Source organism: Leptodactylus fuscus, chromosome 3 (assembly GCF_031893055.1).
Source record: "Leptodactylus fuscus isolate aLepFus1 chromosome 3, aLepFus1.hap2, whole genome shotgun sequence".
Lineage (NCBI taxonomy): Eukaryota > Metazoa > Chordata > Amphibia > Anura > Leptodactylidae > Leptodactylus > Leptodactylus fuscus.
Window position 1 is genome coordinate 195,551,462 of NC_134267.1, and position 27,335 is coordinate 195,578,796.

Genomic DNA, 27,335 nt, shown 5'->3' on the forward strand with positions numbered 1-27,335 from the left:
TGTGGCCGATAAGAGAGATGGGGAGAGAACGCCATTTATCTAACAGGGCTCGTATGATCACAGGCAAGGGTAATTAGCTGAGTAGAGGGACGAATAGGAGGGCGAAAGCTGAATCCCCAAGTAATGAAGAGAGTGAGTACGCCATTGGAAGTCGAAGTTAGATTTGAGTAGCTGTAAGGTCTCACCAGGGATATTGATGGGGAGAGCTTCCATTTTAGTAGGATTAACCTTATAACTAGAGATGAGTGAACACTGTGGAATATCAGGCCGTTCGAAGTATTCGTTCCCAAATGAATACCACGCACAATACGCAGTAAAAATTCGTTTCCCCTCCCACCTTCCCTGGCGCGTTTTTTGCACCAATAACTGCACAGGGGAGGTGGGACAGGAACTACGACAACGGAGGCAGTGAAAAAAAATTGAAAAAACCCATTGGCTGACGAAAACATGTGACCTCCCATTTATAAGAACGGCCGTCGCCATATTCGCCAGATTTGCGGTCAGAGATAGGGAGAGAGAGAGATTGTAAGGATTGGAGTCAGGGTCAGGCAGTGCAAAGTGACACAGCTGGGAAAGCAACACTGTGCAACTAATGACAAAAGGGGTCGCAGGCCCTGCAGCTATGGCTATGCTGTAGTATCTGAGATGAGGCAGACCAATGCACTTCCTAATTGAAGTGCGCCTACCACGACTCCTTACGCTTCTATCCCGGCGGCTAGGATAAGGGAAGAGGAGGCCCTGAAAGTCCTAGGGACTGGAGTCACGGGGTTACACCTAAACAGAAAGCACAGTGTAACTGCAATGCAAAACAAAAGACTAAACGGCATGGAACCAGGGAGGACCACAAGTCCCAGCAAGACACAGAAGAGAAGGCGAGGTCAGACAAGCAAGATGTCGAGCCAGGAGATATAATAAAGGTACCGAATCAAAAGACAAGGGATAGTCAAAAATTCAAGCCGGGTATACAAACCAAGGAACAGACCGAATACAAACAGACATTGAATCAGACTGAGCAGGGGAACCAGGAGCACAAAGTGAATGGCTGGCAAGGATCCATGCTTGGGTGGGGTTTAAATAGCAGCAAAGAAAAACACACCTGATGGCTAATGGCATGGAGACTGAAGGCAAGGAAAAGATTAACCCTTAATGACCTAAGCAAACCCAATAGAACTCCTAACACGTCTCCCAGGGAGACGCCGCGCAGCAAGGAGACTGCGGCAACTCCGTATCCTGACAGAGATCTGCTGAGGGCTAGATAGAGTTTAGCTTCAGATAGGCAGGGAAAAACCGAAGAACAACAACAGCTTTTCTCAGAGCTATACACTGCAGGGACAGGAGTCCAGCTTTCCACGGATGGTGGAAAACAGGGATACAGAACAGTTACTTCTTGCTATATACATGCACACCAGCTTTTGTTAGGGGTGTTCCCACACAAAATAGCAGGAATCCACAGCAGTTACTTCTTGCTATATATACGTGACAAACAGCTTTTATTAGGGGTGTCCCCCCAAAAAATAGCAGGAATCCACAGCAGTTATTTCTTGCTATATACGTGAAAAACAGCTTTTCTCTGGGGTGTACCCAAAAACATAGCAGGAATCCACAGCAATTACTTCTTACTATATACGTGACAAACAGCTTTTCTCTGGGGTGTATAGACCATAAAAAGGGTATTAGAATACCTCAAAAAATGCGTAAGGCTAGCGCAAGGGGACAAGGACGAGGACGGGGGCGTGGAAATGCAGATGTGGAGCAAGGTTGCGCTCAACCAACAGTGTCTACTGTGCCTACTGCTCTGCTCTCCCCATAGTCTCCGGCTTTATGGCCACATTAAGTAGGGTGCAGGGTACAACCCTAACCAGGCCCGAGCACCAGGAAGAGGTGTTACAATGGCTGGCGGACAATGCTTCCAGTACATTCTCCACCAGCCAGTCAGCCTCTACCTCAACTCCTCCTCCTACCCAACAGTCTCCTCCTCCTTCCTCACAACATGCCCAGTCTTCCCAGCACCCTAATCCCACCTTTCCCACCTCCCAGGAGCTGTTTTCGGGTCCATTCACTGTCCCTCTCTCTGTCCCACCACATCCTGAATCACCAGAACTAACAGATGAGTTGCTGTGTCCTGATGCACAAACAATGGGGCATCCGTTATCTCCTGTTGTTGTTGTTGACCAACAATCGGCCCTCAGTGACGACGAAGACAAGACACAGTTGCCATCAGGGCAGCCTGTTGCCATGTGCGGTGTGCAAGAGGAGGAGGAGGAGCCATCAGAGGAATTGGAAGAGGAGGTGGTGGACGATGAGGACACTGACTCAACATGGACAGGGCAGATGTCAAGCGGTGAGAGCAGTGTAGATGTGGAGGGAAGAGCAGCACCAAAGAGGGTGGCTAGAGGTAGAGGCACGTCCAGAGGCAGAGGACAGCTGCTTCACCGAAGCCAGGCCACAGCCAGCAGGGCCCAAAATGTTCCCTCTTGTAGCCAGCCTAGAAAAACTCCCACATCGAGGCCACGGTCTTCGGTGTTGTGGAATTTTTTTAATGTATGTGTGGCGGACAAATATACTGCAGTTTGCACACTCTGCAACTCGAAACTGAGTAGGGGCTCTGAAAAGAGCAACCTTACAACGACTGGCATGTGCCATCATTTGGAAGGCAAGCACTGGGCTCAGTGGCAAAGAGCAAACGCAGGACGATCGTCATCCGGCGTTGCCGCAATTGCCTCTCCCACTGTTGCCAGTGCTGGCGCTGCAGTCCAGACCAGCAGCCAGGAAACCTCCACATCTGCCTCCACCACTTCTCCCTCATCCTCCCCTTTTCCTGCCTCAGCTCCTTCTCCTGCCTTAGCTCCTTCTCCTGTACCTTCATGCGCCTCTTCACAGCAACCCACAGCATACAGTGCTACCCACCCCCATGCACAAGCCTTAAACGTGCACATCTCCAAACTTCTGGCCCAGGAGATGTTACCGTTCCGGCTTGTGGAACCTCAGGCCTTCCGTGAACTGATGGCAAGTGCGGCACCTCGCTATGCCGTCCCTAGCCGTAACTACTTCTCCCGCTGTGCCGTCCCCGCCTTGCACCAGCACGTGTCACGCAACATCAGGCGGGCCCTAAGTTCCGCAATTTGCACAAAGGTCCACTTGACCATCGACGCGTGGACAAGTGCATGCGGACAGGGACGCTACATTTCACTGACGACACACTGGGTGAATGTATTTGAGGTTGGGACTGGGTCACAATCTGGGGCGGTCTACCTCATTTCCCAACATTCCTGGCAGGAACTCTGAACCACCACCCTCCTCCTCCTCCTCCTCCTCTTCTGCCTCCGCCATCACATCGACCCCAGCTACCTGCTGGAAACGCTGCAGCACTGGCGTGGGGAGACGTCAACAGGCAATGCTGAAGCTCATCTACTTGGGGGACAGTCAGCACACTGCCTCCAAGGTGAGGGATGCCCTCCTTGATGAGACAGCAACATGGGTTTCGCCGCTGCACCTGGGCCCAGGCATGGTCGTGTGTGATAACGGCCGCAACCTGGTAGCGGCTCTGGAGCTTGCCAACCTCTGACACGTTCCATGCCTTGCCCACGTGTTCAATTTAGTGGTGCAACGTTTTTTAAAAACATATCCAAATGTACCCGAGCTACTGGTGAAAGTACGGCGCTTGTGCGCCCACTTTCGCAAGTCCATAGTAGCCGCTGCTAGCCTCCGAAGCCTCCAGCAACGCCATCTGCCAGAACGTCCCCACACGCTGGAACTCGACGTACCACATGTTGAGTAGAGTGTGTGAGCAGCAGAGACCCTTGATGGAGTACCATCTCCAAAACCCAAGGGTTCCTCAGAGTCAGCTCCCGCAGTTTCTGTACCATAAGTGGCCATGGATGGCAGACTTATGCGAGATCTTGCTTGTCTTTGAGGAGTCAACCATGAGGGTCAGCTGTGACGACGCACTCGTGAGTGTCACAATCCCGCTCCTGTGTGTGATGCGAGAATCCTAATCGTCATCAGGGATAAAGTGTTGGAGGCTGAAGAGTCAGGCATAGGAGCACAACCATCCCAGCAGGATAGTCAGGCCACACTCCTGTCCGCTTCACAGCATATATTGAGGGAGGAGGAGGAGGACGACGAAGTGGCAGATCTCATTGTCACACAGGAGGCTAGCGGGGAAGTTCATGGTGTCCCATTGCTGCAGTGTGGTTGGGGCGAAATGGAGGAGGAAGGGGAGGAAATGGAGAGTGACCATTCCGGTGGGGGCAGCCAAGTGATGCCAAGTAACACTCTGGCACACATGGCTGAATACATGTTGGAGTGCTTTTCAACTGACAATCGTATTGTCAAAATCCTGGAGAGCAACGACTACTGGATTTTTGCAATTCTCGACCCCCGGTATAAAAATAATGTTTGTAATTTTATTCCGGTAGAGGGGAGGCCCAGTTGAATAAGTGATTGCCACAAGCAACTGGTGCATAATATTATGGAGATGTTTCCATCAACTCTTGTTGGCGGCACACAGGAGAGTTCCTCCAACAGGCGAACAACTGTCATCCGGTCCACACCCGGCAGGGGCACACTCTGTTGCAAGACTTATTCCTAGGTCTGGGACACGTTAATGGCCCCCCCTGGCCAAACTACCACCACTGAGGGGCCTAGTGTCACCAGGAGGGACAAGTATAGACGCATGTTGCGGGAGTACTTGGCCGATACCAGCCCTGTCCTCTCCAATCCCTCTGCGCCCTATACTTATTGGGTCTCCAAGTTGGATTTGTGGCTGGAACTTGCGCTGTACGCATTGGAGGTCCTTTCCTGCCCTGCCGCCAGCGTGCTTTCGGAAAGGGTCTTCAGCGCAGCCGGTGGCATAAATACAGATAAGCGCAGCCGGCTTTCAGCTGACAGTGCTGACCGGCTGACGCTGATAAAAATGAACAGTCACTGGATAGACCCATCATTTTCATGTCCACCGGTGTCAAGCTCCCCGACATGAAGTTTCATCTGTGTGCTCACCCTCTACAATTCCTCCTCCTCCTCCTCCACCAGCGTGCAACAGCATTGCACAATTGTGCTCCTACTAGGCTCAATCCACCCTGATTCCCCCCAACTCTGCTGGTTAGAGTCTCAATCCACCCTGATTCCCCCCAACTCTGCTGGTTAGAGTCTCAATCCACCCTGATCCCCCCCCCCCCCAACTCTGCTGGTTAGAGGCTCAATCCACCCTGATTCCCCCCAACTCTGCTGGTTAGAGTCTCAATCCACCCTGATTCCTCCCAACTCGGCTGGTTAGAGGCTCAACTCACTGCAAGGGCCAAAAACACTGCCGGTACAAGGCTCTACTCACTGCAAGGGCCAAAAACACTGCTTTTTAAAGGCTCTACTTACTCCAAGGGCCCAAAACTCTGATGGTGCAAGGCTCTACTCACTCTAAGGGCCTAAAACTCTGCTGGTAAGAGGCTGAAGTCGCCTAAAGGGCCTCAGTCTCTGCTGGTAGCTCAGCTTAAGGGCCTGTAACTTAATTTGGAAAGGCTCACGTTAAGGGCCATAAAAGTGAATTTTGAAAGGTCTTGCCACATCACACACACATCCACAATGACAGTTAAGGGTGGGGGCTTTTGGATTTCCCATTGCCTATTCCATCTGTGGTTGTCATGGTCAACGTGATTTAAAGGGGTGCTTGTTAATGTTTCTTTAGCTTAAATTTGGGTTTTTGTCCATCCATTTGGGGAAGAAAGAAGGTTTCCAGTATTTTCCCACTTTGATAGAGGTTTTTTTGAGTGTGGAAAGTGTGTAGTTGATAGGCTGTGATGGTTGGGTAAAACTGTGACTTGGGCTTGTTAGATGCCCCCGGACATGCTTTCCCTGCTATCCCAGTTGCATTGCAGAGGTGTTGTCATCATTTGCTGAGGTGTTATAGTGGACCTGGTGACTCTCCTGAGTCGAATGGTGGGTTCCCCTGAAACGAAGCATTTTTCCCCATAGACTATAATAGGGTTTGATATTCAATCGAATAGTCGAATATTGAGCGGCTATTCGAAACAAACAACGAATATCAAATATTTTACTGTTCGCTCATCTCTAATCACTATGCTAAACATATATTTTGGAGGGTCTGTGGAAGTGTGTACTCCTAGCCAAATACTACGATACTGTTAGAGACATCAAGCGGTCCCCATGATAAGAGTATGTTGCAGAGTTCCAAATTAAATAACAGGCCTTGATGGACTACAGCCATCCTTTTAGCCTGGAGAAGCCACACACACAGCTGATAGTGTATCAAGTGAGTTCTGATTTTAATAGTGCAAAAAGGCAGTTTAAATACAATACAGACAAAAGCAGGTTGGACTATTCTAATGACATAACATTGTAGAGTTTTAACATAAACCTGGCACATGACTATTGGCTAAAGGCCTGATGTAATTTATATCTCATTATAGCTTTCCAGACTAGGATGGACTTTGTCCTTAAACACAAAGTTTCAAAATACTTATGTGTGGACTAACATGTCACACTATGTCTATATGTATATATCATGGCAAGATAGAGAAGATTACATGCTGGTGCCAATCAATTCCAACCTTGAAGATAACGAATAGACTACATAAACTCTAAGTATATACACTCTACACACTCTAAGTGTATACATTGAGTAAAAGAGATAAGAGATATACAAATAGTCAGCTGCATCTTCAAAAGATGAGACCCTTGAGATAGACAAAGATAAGGATTCATCCACACAGCATTCCTTAACCACCCAAAAGGGCCTCTTGAACTTTAAACAGACATACGTATACAATTTATATGAAAAAGGTTACAAGATGGCTGATAAAATACAAAGATGGAGGACTTAACTCTAACATTTCCCCCATTTTGAGATGGTTGAATACAGGAATTCATATTTAGGTACTTCAGTGACTTAATGTCTATTGCTGGACTTTTCCAGATTCCCCTCGTATGTTCCTGTATTTCAACCTAATCTCAATCATAGTTCTGGCCTGTTATTTTCAGTCTGCTTTGTATTTTTCAAACAAAATAAACAAAAGATTATTACTGCAACTTTACTGACATTCACTTGCTTATACTATGTATCACTACTTCAAACATTTCCTGTTGTGTCATGAAAACAGTTATATATATGACATGACTGAGACTAATATGGGGCTATGAGGACATATCCTACAATCTGACACATTCAGATCTTCGTTCAAGATCATATGATGTTTAAGAAACTTATTGTCCCACTCGTTGTCAAATGTTCTATGCAGGCTTATCGCCAGAACCATCTGTAACAGTAACATCAGGAGAATCTTCATCGCTTTTTGTGTAGAGACTTCCTTGCAATGTGAAGCATGGATACAGTTAGGCTTTCCTTCAAGTTTCATAGAAACACTGGTTATCAGCAGCACTTGGAAGGACCATCAACTCTTGGGTCCAAGGTTTTTCTCATGTGTCTCTTTATCACCATCAATCTCTTGGCTCAAATGAATAGGTCCCGTCCACTAACTTAAAATCTGAGAAAACTCAAAACTATACATTAGTCAAATGTTTTTGCCAAGACATCACATAGTCAGTCAGTACACCATACCACATCTGGAGGAATTGCCAAGAATACAACTCTAATCTAGGGGCTGACCCAAAGAAAGTTTGATATGGGCTAAAATCAATTCTTCTGTCAGGAGGGTACCTTACAGAAATACAAATACAAGTGACACACTACTTCTTCAGTAGCCGTCTATCTGCAGCCCCGTTTGTGGTGGCTTTCTTCACCAGATATGCCCCAGACTTTCCTGAAGAGAAATAACTATACACACAAGCACGTACTCCTACCGTCTCACCTTTAGTAGTTACTAAAGTTATAGTTATGGCATATAGTTATCCTGCAATCTCTGGAACAGGTACAAGGGCTCCGGGCATGGCTCACAGAAACTTTTCACTTTTTGGTCTATATTGTGTTTAACACGTCATGCAGGCTCACAAATATCTTACTATAGTGATGCTAAATCCTGCCGCCACCCATCCTCTGCTTACCAGGTCACACATGGCTACTACTAAACAGTGCACTTAATAATAATCTGCTTATGCCATCAGTGGGGACGATGCTCTCAGTACATACTCTCTTACCACCAGACACCAGGAGTTATTCATCCTCTTTTGATCCTTGCTATTTCCAAAGCTTCTTTCCTACTGGACCATTTTGGTGCCTCAGTGTTGTAAAACCTGAAAAGAGAGCTAAAAGGGATTTGGGCCTAGTATAGTGACCAATTATCAGTAAAGCATATCCCCTAGGCCTTTGAAGCTGGGTTAGTGGCAGTGTCTGCCCACAAGTTACCTCTACTTTCTTTCATATCAGCCTTGGTGTGTGCCTTGACTTCTGACTATACCCACCTGTGTGGAGGCAGCAGCAGGGTCCATCACTATCTGAGCAGCCTGGAAATCCTTTTAGGCTTAACATTAACCCTACAGAAAGCTCTCGCTCTCCAGATTGGACCATAGTCCCACTATATCAAACACCTACCCTCAGGCCTTGTACCCTGTCTCAGTGATGGCTTCTAGTTCATAGTTTCATGAGCTGAAACCCATACAGTTCCATAATGGTTCTACTTGTGCTTGGTTTTACCCTTGGTTTACCTCATATTCAGTGACCATGACATATCTGGTGCAGAATCCACCATCATTCCCAAATCGAGAATCATCTAAAATAAAAGAACTCTCATCAGAGTTAACAATAGATTCATCATTTACATAACCAAATCAGCAAAAATAAAATAAATTTTAAGTTATCGGACTTTTCCCTCCCCTGAAACTATTGTTAACAGGTTTAGAAGGGACTTGTAGTGCAGCACAGAATGCAAAGCTTACATTAGAAGACGTAAATAAGACACACTGCAGTCTGAGATGTGCAGCCATTGTTATCTTTGTTTGCAATGCAAGATTTATTACCCAGTGTCTTATCATGGAAACAGCTGCGCTGGCTCTCCCCAAACTTCTCATAGCTGTAGTACTACATATCCCAGCAGCTTATTTATACAATCCCAAGTAAATTCAGTTCTCTAAAACTTCAAAATACTCCAGAATTACAAACAATTCATTAAGGTAAGTAAATGCTCAAAATATATCAGCAGAGAAGGCAGAGGCTTCAAATAAGGGATCAAGTCTATCCCCCCCAATCATCATGACAAAAATTTATACACAAAAACACATTACAGATCAGATATGTGAGTGACTTCTGATTTACTTAGACAGATATCTAGCACCTTATTACAAACAATGTTCCAGAAACACCACTTTAGTTTTGCAGAATTTCAATTTATCTTTACCTTCGTGTACATGTTAGGGGTGTTCTGTGCCCCTTGTGGTAAGAAAGTTCACATGTATTGCCTGATCCCATACCAGAAGGATCATCTGAATAACAATGACCAATAACATTGTACAAGTATTAGATTCAACTTTTCCTCAAAATAATTCCCGATTGTTAACATTCATAGTATAAACACATAACCAATATTTATATTACAAGTGTAAAGCCCATGTGATATACTTGATACACACAAGCACCAATAAACACTGATTACCTAGTACATAGTACATGTTATATCAAGTACATCTCATATTCACTAGAGATGAGCGAACACTAAAATGTTCGAGGTTCGAAATTCGATTCGAACAGCCGCTCACTGTTCGAGTGTTCGAATGGGTTTCGAACCCCATTATAGTCTATGGGGAACATAAACTCGTTAAGGGGGAAACCCAAATTCGTGTCTGGAGGGTCACCAAGTCCACTATGACACCCCAGGAAATGATACCAACACCCTGGAATGACACTGGGACAGCAGGGGAAGCATGTCTGGGGGCATAAAAGTCACTTTATTTCATGGAAATCCCTGTCAGTTTGCGATTTTCGCAAGCTAACTTTTCCCCATAGAAATGCATTGGCCAGTGCTGATTGGCCAGAGTACGGAACTCGACCAATTAGCGCTGGCTCTGCTGGAGGAGGCGGAGTCTAAGATAGCTCCACACCAGTCTCCATTCAGGTCCGACCTTAGACTCCGCCTCCTCCGGCAGAGCCAGCGCTGATTGGCCGAAGGCTGGCCAATGCATTCCTATGCGAATGCAGACTTAGCAGTGCTGAGTCAGTTTTGCTCAACTACACATCTGATGCACACTCGGCACTGCTACATCAGATGTAGCAATCTGATGTAGCAGAGCCGAGGGTGCACTAGAACCCCTGTGCAAACTCAGTTCACGCTAATAGAATGCATTGGCCAGCGCTGATTGGCCAATGCATTCTATTAGCCCGATGAAGTAGAGCTGAATGTGTGTGCTAAGCACACACATTCAGCACTGCTTCATCAAGCCAATACAATGCATTAGCCAGTGCTGATTGGCCAGAGTACGGAATTCGGCCAATCAGCGCTGGCCAATGCATTCTATTAGCCCGATGAAGTAGAGCTGAATGTGTGTGCTAAGCACACACATTCAGCACTGCTTCATCAAGCCAATACAATGCATTAGCCAGTGCTGATTGGCCAGAGTACGGAATTCGGCCAATCAGCGCTGGCTCTGCTGGAGGAGGCGGAGTCTAAGGTCGCTCCACACCAGTCTCCATTCAGGTCCGACCTTAGACTCCGCCTCCTCCGGCAGAGCCAGCGCTGATTGGCCGAAGGCTGGCCAATGCATTCCTATGCGAATGCAGACTTAGCAGTGCTGAGTCAGTTTTGCTCAACTACACATCTGATGCACACTCGGCACTGCTACATCAGATGTAGCAATCTGATGTAGCAGAGCCGAGGGTGCACTAGAACCCCTGTGCAAACTCAGTTCACGCTAATAGAATGCATTGGCCAGCGCTGATTGGCCAATGCATTCTATTAGCCCGATGAAGTAGAGCTGAATGTGTGTGCTAAGCACACACATTCAGCACTGCTTCATCAAGCCAATACAATGCATTAGCCAGTGCTGATTGGCCAGAGTACGGAATTCGGCCAATCAGCGCTGGCCAATGCATTCTATTAGCCCGATGAAGTAGAGCTGAATGTGTGTGCTAAGCACACACATTCAGCTCTACTTCATCGGGCTAATAGAATGCATTGGCCAGCGCTGATTGGCCAGAGTACGGAACTCGACCAATCAGCGCTGGCTCTGCTGGAGGAGGCGGAGTCTAAGGTCGGACCTGAATGGAGACTGGTGTGGAGCGATCTTAGACTCCGCCTCCTCCAGCAGAGCCAGCGCTGATTGGCCGAATTCCGTACTCTGGCCAATCAGCACTGGCTAATGCATTGTATTGGCGTGATGAAGCAGTGCTGAATGTGTGTGCTTAGCACACACATTCAGCTCTACTTCATCGGGCTAATAGAATGCATTGGCCAGCGCTGATTGGCCGAATTCCGTACTCTGGCCAATCAGTGCTGGCCAATGCATTCTATTAGCTTGATGAAGCAGAGTGTGCACAAGGGTTCAAGCGCACCCTCGGCTCTGATGTAGGAGAGCCGAGGGTGCACTTGAACCCTTGTGCACCCTCAGCTCTGCTACATCAGAGCCGAGGGTGCGCTTGAACCCTTGTGCACACTCTGCTTCATCAAGCTAATAGAATGCATTGGCCAGCGCTGATTGGCCAATGTATTCTATTAGCCTGATGAAGTAGAGCTGAATGTGTGTGCTAAGCACACACATTCAGCTCTACTTCATCGGGCTAATAGAATGCATTGGCCAGCGCTGATTGGCCAGAGTACGGAACTCGACCAATCAGCGCTGGCTCTGCTGGAGGAGGCGGAGTCTAAGATCGCTCCACACCAGTCTCCATTCAGGTCCGACCTTAGACTCCGCCTCCTCCAGCAGAGCCAGCGCTGATTGGCCGAATTCCGTACTCTGGCCAATCAGCACTGGCTAATGCATTGTATTGGCTTGATGAAGCAGTGCTGAATGTGTGTGCTTAGCACACACATTCAGCTCTACTTCATCGGGCTAATAGAATGCATTGGCCAATCAGCGCTGGCCAATGCATTCTATTAGCGTGAACTGAGTTTGCACAGGGGTTCTAGTGCACCCTCGGCTCTGCTACATCAGATTGCTACATCTGATGTAGCAGTGCCGAGTGTGCATCAGATGTGTAGTTGAGCAAAACTGACTCAGCACTGCTAAGTATGCATTCGCATAGGAATGCATTGGCCAGCCTTCGGCCAATCAGCGCTGGCTCTGCCGGAGGAGGCGGAGTCTAAGGTCGGACCTGAATGGAGACTGGTGTGGAGCGACCTTAGACTCCGCCTCCTCCAGCAGAGCCAGCGCTGATTGGCCGAATTCCGTACTCTGGCCAATCAGCACTGGCTAATGCATTGTATTGGCTTGATGAAGCAGTGCTGAATGTGTGTGCTTAGCACACACATTCAGCTCTACTTCATCGGGCTAATAGAATGCATTGGCCAATCAGCGCTGGCCAATGCATTCTATTAGCGTGAACTGAGTTTGCACAGGGGTTCTAGTGCACCCTCGGCTCTGCTACATCAGATTGCTACATCTGATGTAGCAGTGCCGAGTGTGCATCAGATGTGTAGTTGAGCAAAACTGACTCAGCACTGCTAAGTCTCTGCATTCGCATAGGAATGCATTGGCCAGCCTTCGGCCAATCAGCGCTGGCTCTGCCGGAGGAGGCGGAGTCTAAGGTCGGACCTGAATGGAGACTGGTGTGGAGCGATCTTAGACTCCGCCTCCTCCAGCAGAGCCAGCGCTGATTGGTCGAGTTCCGTACTCTGGCCAATCAGCGCTGGCCAATGCATTCTATTAGCCCGATGAAGTAGAGCTGAATGTGTGTGCTTAGCACACACATTCAGCTCTACTTCATCAGGCTAATAGAATACATTGGCCAATCAGCGCTGGCCAATGCATTCTATTAGCTTGATGAAGCAGAGTGTGCACAAGGGTTCAAGCGCACCCTCGGCTCTGATGTAGCAGAGCTGAGGGTGCACAAGGGTTCAAGTGCACCCTCGGCTCTCCTACATCAGAGCCGAGGGTGCGCTTGAACCCTTGTGCAGCCTCGGCTCTGCTACATCAGAGCCGAGGGTGCGCTTGAACCCTTGTGCACACTCTGCTTCATCAAGCTAATAGAATGCATTGGCCAGCACTGATTGGCCAGAGTACGGAATTCGGCCAATCAGCGCTGGCCAATGCATCCCTATGGGAAAAAGTTTATCTCACAAAAATCACAATTACACACCCGATAGAGCCCCAAAAAGTTATTTTTAATAACATTCCCCCCTAAATAAAGGTTATCCCTAGCTATCCCTGCCTGTACAGCTATCCCTGTCTCATAGTCACAAAGTTCACATTCTCATATGACCCGGATTTGAAATCCACTATTCGTCTAAAATGGAGGTCACCTGATTTCGGCAGCCAATGACTTTTTCCAATTTTTTTCAATGCCCCCAGTGTCGTAGTTCCTGTCCCACCTCCCCTGCGCTGTTATTGGTGCAAAAAAGGCGCCAGGGAAGGTGGGAGGGGAATCGAATTTTGGCGCACTTTACCACGTGGTGTTCGATTCGATTCGAACATGGCGAACACCCTGATATCCGATCGAACATGTGTTCGATAGAACACTGTTCGCTCATCTCTAATATTCACCAGAAGACATATACACTCACCGGCCACTTTATTAGGTACACCATGCTAGTAACGGGTTGGACCCCCTTTTGCCTTCAGAACTGCCTCAATTCTTCGTGGCATAGATTCAACAAGGTGCTGGAAGCATTCCTCAGAGATTTTGGTCCATATTGACATGATGGCATTACACAGTTGCCGCAGATTTGTCGGCTGCACATCCATGATGCGAATCTCCTGTTCCACCACATCCCAAAGATGCTCTATTGGATTGAGATCTGGTGACTGTGGAGGCCATTGGAGTACAGTGAACTCATTGTCATGTTCAAGAAACCAGTCTGAGATGATTCCAGCTTTATGACATGGCGCATTATCCTGCTGAAAGTAGCCATCAGATGTTGGGTACATTGTGGTCATAAAGGGATGGACATGGTCAGCAACAATACTCAGGTAGGCTTTGGCATTGCAACGATGCTCAATTGGTACCAAGGGTCCCAAAGAGTGCCAAGAAAATATTCCCCACACCATGACACCACCACCACCACCAGCCTGAACCGTTGATACAAGGCAGGATGGATCCATGCTTTCATGTTGTTGATGCCAAATTCTGACCCTACCATCCGAATGTCGCAGAAGAAATCGAGACTCATCAGACCAGGCAATGTTTTTCCAATCTTCAATTGTCCAATTTCGATGAGCTTGTGCAAATTGTAGCCTCAGTTTCCTGTTCTTAGCTGAAAGGAGTGGCACCCGATGTGGTCTTCTGCTGCTGTAGCCCATCTGCCTCAAAGTTCGACGTACTGTGCGTTCAGAGATGCTCTTCTGGCTACCTTGGTTGTAACGGGTGGCTATTTGAGTCATTGTTGCCTTTCTATCAGCTCAAACCAGTCTGGCCATTCTCCTCTGACCTCTAGCATCAAAGGCACTCAAATCACCTTTCTTCCCCATACTGATGCTCGGTTTGAACTGCAGGAGATTGTCTTGACCATGTCTACATGCCTAAATGCACTGAGTTGCCGCCATGTGATTGGCTGATTAGAAATTAAGTGTTAACGAGCAGTTGGACAGGTGTACCTAATAAAGTGGCCGGTGAGTGTATATATATATATATATATATATATATATATATATATATATATTCAACGATGGAAAGGAACTCATATCTACTTGTCACCACCCTCTATGGGGTTATCAATATCTTCATCTGCTACCTGTGGAGACTGAAAATGTAACAATACAGACATAGGCAAACAGAGCATGTGCATATAGCAAATACATGTAACACATATGGTCCCATTCACTTCCATACATACACGCAAACGTCACACTGGAGCTCCAGACAAACCAAACAAATGTCCATTAAATCAAAAGGAACTTGTCTGAACTAAAATCAAATTTTTCAAATATTAAGTACAGTTATATCACTTATTGTCTCAGGACGGCCAAATCTTAGTCTTCTTTTCCTACAAATAAGCACAGAGTTAGTTATAGGCTTCATCTTCTCACCAATTTTTAAAGACATTACCATGAGGGGAGAAATCTTAAACTGGGCCAGATTTCTTGAATAAAAGACACTATAGACATTCTAGAAATTCCTTAGTGTCCACACTCAAGCCTATATACATACATACATATATATATATACACATACCTACACTTAACCTGCAGGATCCTCACCACAAAACATATCATGTTTCCACTTGCATAGTAAAACTTTTACACATTTTATGTCCAATCAGTTCTCCCTATATCTTTATCTAGTCACCATTCAAATAGCAATTACCAACACAATGCTATGTGCAGACCACATTAACCCTTTTAGCTGGACTGTGAGTGGGGGCTCACTATACAGTCCCTTATACTAAGGAAAATATACAAACACTTAATACCTTATTTCTGAAACCATCCTTACTTAATTTAATCCAACTAGCCTGCCCCTGTTGTTGTTTATTCATATTACTAAGGTGTTTTTTATTTGTTTTTTACCAGTTCGCCTGTATGGCCGACGATGGATTCACCAGACAACGCTGGAGCAGGCAGCAGGCCAAATAGGATCCAGGGAGACATCCGATCGTCACATTTGGGGTCAGGAAGGAATTTTTGGCCCCCCTGAGGTATAACTCTCCGGGGGGTTTGTTTCACCTTCCTCTGGATCTTCGGGTCCAGTGACTGTCATCTCAGGACATGGTGGACTGGTCAAAGTGAACAGTAAGTTCTTTGCCATCCATCAAGCCTGACCTCTCAGTCTCTGCGACCATTATTTAATTTAATAGGCCAGTAATAATTTAATTACAATGTTGCCAATTCAATTTAAAAAAAAAACAAAAAAACATCGTGGTGTTTGTCTTTTTTTCCCAGTAATGAGCATGATGTGAGTATCCGCTGCCGCTCACTACTCCAGAACTGCTGATCCAGTAAATATATATATATATATATATATATATATATATATATATATATATATATAGTGGCAGATGCTACAGGGACTATAGGGGACTCTGTATACAGAGAACAGATAACTTATATCTCTAGTCATTGTGATGTTACAGTGTTGTGGGTTACATTGCAAATCATGGGGTTCAGTGATAGCCATGTATTATTTTTCCTCGACTTCACAATATCTGCTACTTTGTGTTGTTATCACTTAAAACCTCAATGAAGTACATGTAAGCTTGTGGTTGTAAGGTGATAAAATGTGAAAAGTTCAAGGGGTATGAATACTTTTGCAAGGGACACTGTCCACGCAAAAGCTTTAGGGCCCCTTCACACGGAGGATACGCTGGATGATTCTGAACTGGTCCTCAGAAACTGCTTCTAGTACTGCAGGGACACCTAAAGAAGACATCACCACGTCAATACTAGAATATCCTAAATATCCCTTATGGTTTCTCCATGTCTCTACAAGCACCTGCTCTTTGCCCAGATATGTAATGCGGCCTGTACTGTTTTGATCAGTGATGTAGCTGTAGGACACCCTGTCTATAAGGACAAACTGCAGAAGAAGTAAGTCATTGAAATGGAGAGTATATGAGATGTCTGACCACAGGACCTACTGTCCGTAGCATACAGTCAGCATTACATTACCAACTGCCAGTACCCCCAACTGATCCCCCTGACCACATGCCCAGTGCTGTTTTGAGACTATAGTGACAAGGGCACCTACCCCTCTGGGGATGCAAGAAAGAAAAAACACCAGTGCAACACCTTTACACTGACCCTTAGGCACTCCAGCTATCAGGGCATGCTGGGAGTAGTAGTGTCTTAGTTTCTGTACTCCAGGTTAAAGATCACTAATATAGGAGTATGTGACACTTCCATCCTCCCAGTAATGTTGATGCAGGGTGTATAGAGGAGTCTCATACACATGACACAATTCTCACACGCCTTATACATTGACTCTTCTAATTTCCATGATCGTATTCCTGCACTATGCCATTAAAGGGGTTACCTGTCACTTACATATTTATGGTCTTTGTGAATTGGGTTGAGCTTCATTACCATAGTCCGCAGTGCTCACTTGAATGCTATGACACCTTCAACAAGCTTGTCTGTGGGGGTCCCTGGTGTCAGACCCCAATGATCAGACTCCAGTGCTCATCCTGGTCCTCCTTTCATTCTTAGTCTCCAGCATGGTATACCTTTAAATAATGGTCCTCAGCAAGGTTCCCCTCCTGGACTCCAGCATGGCTCCCTAATCCTGGTTCTTAGGTTCCCTCTCATTACTAAACTGCCACATGACTTTCCATTTCCCCTTTACTACTAACTAGAGATGAGCGAACACTATTCGAAACAGCCGTTTCGAATAGCACGCTCCCATAGAAATGAATGGAAGTGGCCAGCATGCAGACTTTGCCGGCAGCCGGCCACTTAACCCCCATGTACCGGCTACGTCCATTCAGTTCTATGGGAGCGGGCTATTCGAAACGGCTATTTTGAATAGTGTTCGCTCATCTCTACTGCTAACCTTGACCGTACTTGCTGAATGGTACCATTTTAAGTACAATTTGTGCCACAAAAAATAACCACCATACAGCTCTGTGAACGGGAAACTAAACATGTTACAAGTTTTGGAAAGTGGGAAGTAAAACACTAAAATGCAAAAATGAAAGATGGCTGTGACGTGGAGGGGTTAACTAAGAACCACGTGAAAGAAGCTAGTGAACACCAGAGGGCAATCCATACACACCAGTGAAATACTACAACATGTGATATTAGATGAAGCCCATAACATGTACCAGACCAACACAAGGGAAAAATGAACTGAAATGAATGCCACCTAAACCAAAACCGTGGTTAGCGTGAAGTCTTAGGAAGTAGATCTCTCTTAAAAGTGGTTAAGGAAAATGTTTGTTTTTGTACCGTGTTAGCCAGTGGTTATATATATATATATATATATATATATATATATATATATATATATATGGATAACTGGATACAGGGATAGCATTTCAGGAGGGAGGGGGGAAGAGGCTTGTTACTATATACATATAAAAACAAATAATCAATCCCCAGTTCCCAGATTCTTTATCTTTATGGCTGTCTTAGTTCAGTGATTTGTATAGAAAGACATGACCCCATGTGAAAGGTTCATTCCACTATCTAGAGTCTTGAATAGGGTCATGCTCTTGTAGTCATAAATCAGTCGCTGTTTTCTTGATTTAAAATTCCCTCTTAAAATCAAAATTTTCATGTCATTGGTGATATTATGATCTTCCTGGCAGAAATGTTTTGATACGGGAAGGTCTATTCTCTGTTGTTTAATTGTATGGCGATGTGAATTGATTCTCATTCTGAGTTTCCGGCCGGTATTTCCAACATATAGATTTTCAGTGGGACATTTGGTGCACATGATCAAATACACTACATTAGGTGTGTTACAGGTGAACGTTCCTGGGATTTTATATTCCCTGTTAGAGTTTGGTATCTCTATCCTGTCAGTGGTCAGTATGTGCGGGCAGGTCTTGCACCTTTTCTGTCCACATGGAAATGTTCCTGTGTTAGTTGGAGGTGACTGTGAGCTGCTAACAACCATATTCCTGAGGTTTGGTGGCTGTCTGTAGCACAGGAGTGGGGGGTCTGGAAATATGGATTTTAGACGGTTGTCTTTTTGCAGTAGTGGATGTAATTTGCGTGTGATTCTTCTCAGCGTCTCCAGGTGTGGGTTATATGTGACGACCAGGGGCACCCGATTGTTTTCCTGTTTGGTATTGTATTTTAATAACTCCGATCTTGGTATTCTGGTGGCCCTGGTGATTTGGTTATCAACTGATCTTGGATGGTAACCCTGCCTCAAGAATGTGTTTTTGAGGCCTCCAAGGTGTTCGTCTCTATCTGCAGGGTTTGAACATATGCGATGGTATCTGATGGCCTGGCTGTATACAATGGAGTTCTTTATGTGTTTCGGATGAAAGCTATCCCATCTTAGGTAGGTAGGGCGGTCAATTGGTTTCCGATACAGTGATGTCTCAATTTTGTTGTCCTGTATCTTGATGACTGCGTCCAGGAAGTTTATTTCAGAGAAGGAGTGATTCAGCGTCAGGTTGATGGTGGGATGGAATTGGTTGAATTGTTCATGGAAGGTTTTCAGCTGTTCCTCAGACCCAGTCCAAATGATTAGGATATCATCAATGAAACGGTAGTAGGCCAGAGGCCTAATGGTGCAGGTGGATAGGAAGTCACTCTCAAGCTTGGCCATGAAGAGATTAGCGTACTGTGGCGCCATTTTGCTCCCCATTGCGGTGCCGGTCTGCTGTAGATAGATACAGTCACCAAAAGAAAAGCAATTGTGGGTGAGGATGAATTTTGTCAGTTTCACCACCGATTCAGCGTTCATACCTTGCTTTTCCATGAAAAACTGGCAGGCGTTTACACCGTCATGGTGTGGGATGTTGGAGTACAGGGATTCTACATCCATGGTGGCCAGGATGGTTCTCAATTGCGGACCATTTGCGGACTTACATTACGGCCGTGTAAGACCAGCCTAAAGATGGAGCCGCGCAGCAGGAGACTAAACCCTTAGTGACACAAGATGTAATAGTATGTCCTGCAATGCATGGGGATGTATGGAAAGAGCTCAGGAGTGTTTTTGTAAATCACATGTAAATTATACCTAAGGAAACACTGGCAATATAAAAAGATCTAGGTAAAATAGAGGCAGAAAATCCACAGAGGAAAATACTGTGGACTCTCTGTGAAAAACATTGCCAGAAAAAGCGCAAAGCGTTTCAGCCGCTGTCTTTTCCACAGCGTTTTTTGGCTGCAGCTCACTACATGGGGCCTTAGCTTGAGTGACATTATTGTGCCGGAAACTCTCCCAACGTATACAGCAAAAATACATTGCACACATAGTGTGAAAATGGCTTAACAGCACCTTGTGCAAAAACCTCAAGCTCTATAAAGTCATGCCCTTTGTGGCTTTCAAAGCTTTTCCTGTAATGATCTATTTGTCTCAGATATGCAAATTGTTACCAAAGTGCGGAAAATGATTTCAGACTTCTCAAGATGGACCTAGCTCATCAGGTGTTTCATGGGGAGGATTATTCCCATGTCCTATAAGAAAGACATCGGGATTGTTTTGCCGCCAGGTCAATATCTGAATAACGTGAAAAAGCTTATAAGAAAAACTAAATAAAAAGGAATTTTTTGATGATATGATGAAATGCCTAAAATTGTAGCTTCAGCTCTAACGCTCTATTAACCCTCACACCACCACTCACATGCTGTCTAAGGAGTATTGCACCACTAAGGTTAGGGCCACATGGGACAGATACACTGCTGAATTTCCGTCAGGGGAATTCAACCAAGTGTTTGCTTTGAAAGCTGCTGTAGTAAAAACCTTCCACACTTGAGTGGTTTTTATTGTGGCACACCTGCAGGTATCACTACCAGTCTCCATCAGCAAAAACTATAGTCAAGCCAGCAGGAATAATTCACATGCTGCAGGTTTAAAACCAGCAATGCAGGTCACTTTACACCAAGGGTCCTCAAACTTTTCAAACACGGGGCCAGTTCACTGTCCCTCAAAACACTGGAGGGCCGAAATATTTCGCCTCAGGCGGCAAAAAGGCTAGGTTCACCCCTGCTCCTCAGTATGCCCCCACCCCACAGTATTATATACTCCTCAGTACCCTCCACTGTATTATATACTCCTCAGTACCCCCTCACACTGTATTGAATACTCCTCAGTACCCCCCCACACACTGTATTATATACTCCTCAGGACCCCCACTGTATTATATGCTCATCAGTACCCCCCCCACCCCACTGTATTATATACTCCTCAGTACCCCCCACTATATTATATGCTCATCAGTACCCTCCCCCCACTGTATTGTATGCTCCTCAGTACACCCCCCCTACCCCACAGTATTATATACTCCTCAGTACCCCCCCACTGTATTATATACTCCTCAGTAACCCCTCACACTGTATTGAATACTCCTCAGTACCCCCCCACACACTGTATTATATACTCCTCAGGACCCCCACTGTATTATATGCTCATCAGTACCCCCCCACCCCACTGTATTATATACTCCTCAGTACCCCCCACTATATTATATGCTCATCAGTACCCTCCCCCCACTGTATTGTATGCTCCTCAGTACACCCCCCCTACCCCACAGTATTATATACTCCTCAGTACCCCCCCCCACTGTATTATATACTCCTCAGTAACCCCACCACTGTATTATATGCTTATCAGTACCCCCCCCCCCTATATTATATGCTCATCAGTACCCCCCACTGTATTATATGCTCATCAGTACCTTTCCCCCACTGTATTATATGCTCATTAGTACCCTCCCCCCACTGTATTATATGCTGATGAGCATATAATACAGTGGGGGGAGGGTACTGATGAGCATATAATACAGTGGGGGGAGGGTACTAATGAGCATATAATACAGTGGGGGGAGGGTACTAATGAGCATATAATACAGTGGGGGGAGTACCCTCCCCCCTCATCAGTACCCTCCCCCCCTGTATTATATGCTCATCAGTACAATCACACCCACACTGTCATACTTACCCATGAAGAGCCGCCGCGGTACGTCCTCCTCCTTCCAGACTGCAGGAGCGATGACGTCATCGCGCCTGCGTCGGGGGCAGAGGTCACTCTCTGCCATCAGTGTAGGCCGCGGTCGGGCGGACACTGACAGCTTTCAGTTGTATGTGCAAATGCACATACAACTGAAAGCGGCGATCCACTCACTAACGGGGAATCGGATTCCCTGTTAGTAAGCTATCCAGGCGACAGCGCGGGCCACATGCAGCGGGCCGGATAAATGTCCTCAGCGGGCCGCATGTGGCCCGCGGGCCATAGTTTGAGGACCGCTGCTTTACACAATGGGTTTTAGTCTCCTATGCAGGCTGCTACCATATATCGCAAGGGGCTAGCTGCCAGGGAGATTGCGTCTCTTAAGTTGCTGCAATTATTACCATTATGCCTCCAGCCAGGGATGTAAAAAGAAACAATGGGGACCCACTTTATCATAACAACCTTAGGGCTAGTTCACACAGGGCAAGAGGGGGCAGATTTTGGTGCAGAATCCTCCTCAAAATCCACCCCCTCGCAATAGAGGTCTATGTAGACCTTTAGCATTCTTTTTCCGCTAGCAGTTTGTTCCCGCTTGCAGAAAAAAGAAGCGAGCTGCCCTTTCTTCAGGCGGATTCAGCTCCAGCGTCTGCCTCGTGACAGCACCCTCTGGACTAGACCCATTCATTTGGGCCTAATCTGGAGCAGAAAACCGTGATGGAATGTGCACACACAGAATCCCCGTGTGAACTGACCATTAAATCGAATTTTCATGCTGATGACTTATTCACAAGATAGATGCCCAGTATGTAATCAGCCGAGATCCAACAACCAGACCTCAAGTCCTCAGACGGTTTTCTTCTCCTCTTTCTGTTCTCCATGCTTAGTGTGGCACACACAGACAAACAATACAAAGATTGAGTCAACTTCTCTCCTTTTTGTCTGGTTTCTGTGCAGGTGAGGGAACAGCATCAGAGACCTGCACAGTAAGGGTTAGTTCACACGGGGGTTTTTTGGACTGGAACCTGAGGCGGCCATACACAGTGTAGTGTCCGTGTCTGGTTACTGCAGCTTTCTCCCATTTACTTAATGTCCCACTCAGGGTATGTTCACAGAGTTTTTTGCAGGCGGCTTTTGATGCCTGCAAAAAATGTTTACATTTCAGTCACTGGTAGCCAGTCTCCTGTATAGTCAGGGTAAAGTTTCCTTACGTTTAAGTTAGTTTCTCAGCCGAGAAGGGTTTTGTTTTGTTTATCCTGTGGCTTTGCAAAAGCAGTGTTTGCGTTACATGTGAATAAAGCCTGAACTTGTGTGCAATCCAGTGTCTGTGTCCCTGTTTCCTGCACTGCCACAAGCATCTACCTGAGCGATTCCCCACAATATGTACAAATCATACATATATACATTCTTCTCTTCTTCGGGGTGAAGTCTTGTTGATGCCGATCTTTGTGTTCTCAGTATTATAGCCATTTCTTCATTATCGTTCAAGTACCTGCAAGAGAAGGATGATATAAGGTCAGTGGGGGCATGGGAACATGTAAGGACTATACCAGTACTAGTCAGACATTACCTGCTCCTCTCTGTATCCTTCCTTCTTCTAGCCTGAGTTATATATTCTTTAACAATAAAAGAATGAGAGGATTAGTTATTTCTGTGTAATGTGGAGCATGAAGGGGTTTTATACATGTTCTTATACGATATTACATGTGTGGGATTGGACAGGGGCGGATCCAGGGCCGGGCAAACGCCTGGGGCCCCGCGCCCAGCGGGGCCCCATGGCGCGGCCCGGACCTAACACAAAGGTCCCGATCGGAGGGAGGTATGTCCCAATTTCAGCTCATCGGCGTCCTACGTCTCCCCCATACCATCAGAGCTGTGCCGTGGGACTAACGCTCCCCCATATCATCAGAGATGTGCCATGGGCACTAACACTCCCCCCATGCCATCAGAGATGTGCCATGGGACTAACACTTCCCCATACCATCAGAGATGTGCCATGGGACTAACACTTCCCCATACCATCAGAGATGTGCCATGAGCACTAACACTCCCCCATACCATCAGAGATGTGCCGTGGGACTAACACTTCCCCATACTATCAGAGATGTGCCATGGGCACTAACACTCCCCCATACCATCAGAGATGTGCCATGGGCACTAACACTCCCCCATACCATCAGAGATGTGCCATGGAACTAACACTCCCCCATACCATCAGAGATGTGCCATGGGCACTAACACTCCCCCATACCATCAGAGATGTGCCATGGGCACTAATACTCCCCCATACCATCAGAGATGTGCCATGGGCACTAACACTCCCCCATACCATCAGAGATGTCCCATGGGCACTAACACTCCCCCCATACCATCAGAGATGTGCCATGAGCACTAACACTCCCCCATACCATCAGAGATGTGCCGTGGGACTAACACTTCCCCATACCATCAGAGATGTGCCATGGGCACTAACACTTCCCCATACCATCAGAGATGTGCCATGGGCACTAACACTCCCCCCATACCATCAGAGATGTGCCATGGGCACTAACACTCCCCCATACCATCAGAGATGTGCCATGGGCACTAACACTCCCCCATACCATCAGAGATGTGCCATGAGACTAACACTTCCCCATACCATCATAGAAGCTGGCTTTTGAACTTTGCACTAATATCAATCCGGACAGTCCTTTCCCTCTTTGGCCCGGAGGACACAACATCCATGATTTCCAAAAACAATGTCAATTGTGAACAGGTCATTCCACAGGACATTTTTCCACTTTGCATCAGTCCATCTCAGATGAGCTTGGGCTCAGAGAAGCCGGCAGCGTTTTGGTGTGATTTTTATATTGCCCACGCCTGTTACTTGCCACAGGTGAGTATTAATGAGCATCACGTGCTTGAAACAAAGTTATTTACCCACAATTTTTAAAAGGTGCAAACAATTTTATCCAGCTCATTTCTGGATGTTTGTGTAGAATTTGTTTTTTTTTTCTGTTTCTGTTATGTTGTTCCAATACATACAATGGAAATAAAAATGTGTATAACAAAATGTGTGATTTCAGGAATGCCAACACTTACAGCCTTCACTGTATGTGTGCAGTATCCCATGAACAAGTTAGCTTAAAATCTCTATACCCTAGTACATGTATCATAAATGTATACATTATATCTGAATGTATGTTACATTAAAGTACGTGGGCAGAGAAAGTTCACAAACTGAAAGCAGTGAAACTTGATGACATATTTGCCAATACTGGAGCATTTCTTCTAGAGATATTTCAGGGTTGACTTGGCAGAGTTTGTTCATTGCATGGCTTGCCGGGAGATGGGGTAACCTCTTCAGTCCACACCCCAAAATTGTTCCAGACTCCTGACACAAAATTCTGACTGTAGACACCAAAATAAAGACCCCAAATTTCATAATTTACCTGGTCTACATCAGAGCCTAAGAGCAGTGAACAAGGAACAAGGCGGACTTTGAAGGATTATAATGATATCCCCTATGTACAGAACACATTCTGGACTGCTGGACATGGCCGAGCACTGTAATAATCCCTTAGACAGTGAATGGAACAGAAGTGCCTACCACTTCATTCAAAAAAAATGAATGGGACCCCCCATTGTCATGCTTGTGGGGGTCCCAGCAGTCATCCTCCCGCCAATCAGCCTGTTACTCCCTATGGATAGGGGATAACATTACAACTTGGGCTTATTCCTTTAATTTCCCTCTTGAGTTTGCAGGACAGTGCCCAAAACAAGTATTTGCCACGATTTTTTCCTAAAAATAGGGACAATCACAGCAAATTCTGGATACTTGATAACTATGAGTACACTGTTAGGCCTCACGTCACACTGTCATATTAGGAGACTGCAAGCGCTAACATATATTAAGTTATAAGAGAAAAAGACCTAAGATACTTTGAAAGCAAATTTATGTTTGCTCAACTTTTAAAGATTGGAGTGGCGGTCTATACATGCAGAGTGTCACAGCATTAAAGAGGACCTTTCACCACCCTCAACAAGTCCAGGCTGTTTGCATCAATTACTAGACGTGGCTTTGCTGATTCTGGAACAGTTGATTTTTTTTTCTCTAGCTCCCACCATTCCCGAGCAATCAATGTTGTTGTTAGTTTTGGTGTCTGATATGATATTCAGTCTCTGTACTGTCAGGAGCGCGGTGTCAGGCAGGAGCACACAAGGGGTGTGATTCTGAGCTCTGACACTGGCTGCCTCTGATTGGAGCTCTGAATCACACCCCCTGTCTGACACCACCCTTCTGACATTACAGAGCTTAAATAGTACATCAGGCACCAAAACTAACTGTGCTTACCCCACACAGATTCAGAAGGTCCCTGGGGGACTACAGAAAAATAGGAAACAGACAAATGAATAAAAGGGAAGTTCAGAACTGAAAAATATAACTAGAAATAGACAGCCAAAGTCCAGGCAATGAAATTCAGCCTTAGGAGTATGTAAGAATATTAGGCCTAAAACGAAGGAGTCATTGGGGCTCCAGTGGAAATATAGAAGAGGTTCTGGTGATACCAGAGCTGGAACTTGTAAAGCATATTCTGGGTTGGTTTGAGGTTCAGGTAGAAAGATGATAGGATTTCATACAGTTCCTCTGAGGTTGAAAAGGCATGACCTGCCACAATTCCCTTGGTGGAGTCGGTGGCATTAAAGTCAGGTTTGGCCGGTCTAGATGGGAGACCATTGGCAGTCTGGGCTGAGGCTGCAAGGCACTCAGGAGATCAGAAGATGGTTGAGCTGAGTGATAGTCGGCCTAGAGCCCAAGGAATGAGAATACGGGAGAAGCAGTGTGATAGGGTCCGACAGCGCCATCTTAGAAAACATGGAGGTGCTGCGGCAGCATTATGTGGGCCAAAATACTGGTCTATCCACCCTGAATCAGGTTCTATTGGTCCCATGGTAATGTCCCTGCGACTTTTACAGACCATAGGCCGGGTCAGGTAGGTAGATGCCGTCTGTGCCATGATGAAAAGCCTGGAGTATGCGGGAGTTCAGGAAAACCCATCATAACCTGCCAACAGACAGCCATGACCCTCACATTTTTAAGATAAGATAAGGTATGATAAGATAATCCTTTAATAGTCCCACCATGGGGAAATTCAGTGTGTTACAGCAGCATGGATAATACAGTAATAATACAAATAGAAAAGCTCCACGGTAGAGGCATTACAGTGACAGTAGGTACAGATAAAAAGATAAAGGTAGAGGTAAAAAATAGGAGAAGGGATATCACAACTTAAGGATCTTTCAGTTCTCTCCGCTTAGCTTGGTGTTTGTTGTACAACCTAACCGCAGCAGGGAGGAAAGACTTCCGATAGTGATCCTTCTCACATTTAGGGTAAAGTAGTCGGTCACTGACAGTGCTGCCCAGTGCTGTCACGATCTCATGCATGGGATGGGAGTTATTCTCCCACATGGAGGTCACCATGGATAGTATCCTTCTGTCACCCACCACCTGTACTAGGTCCAGGGGGTTCCCCAATTCAAGGCTGGCCCTTCTAATAAGCTTGAAGAGTCTATTTCTGTCCCTGGTTGCTATGCTACTCCTCCAGCAGGCCACTCTGAAGAAGATTGCTGATACCACTACTGAGTTGAAAAAGGCCCTAAGAAGTGTCCCTCTGGACTCCTAAGGCCCTCAGCCTCCTGAGCAGGTAGAGTCTGCTGTGACCCTTTCTTGCAGCACATCCAG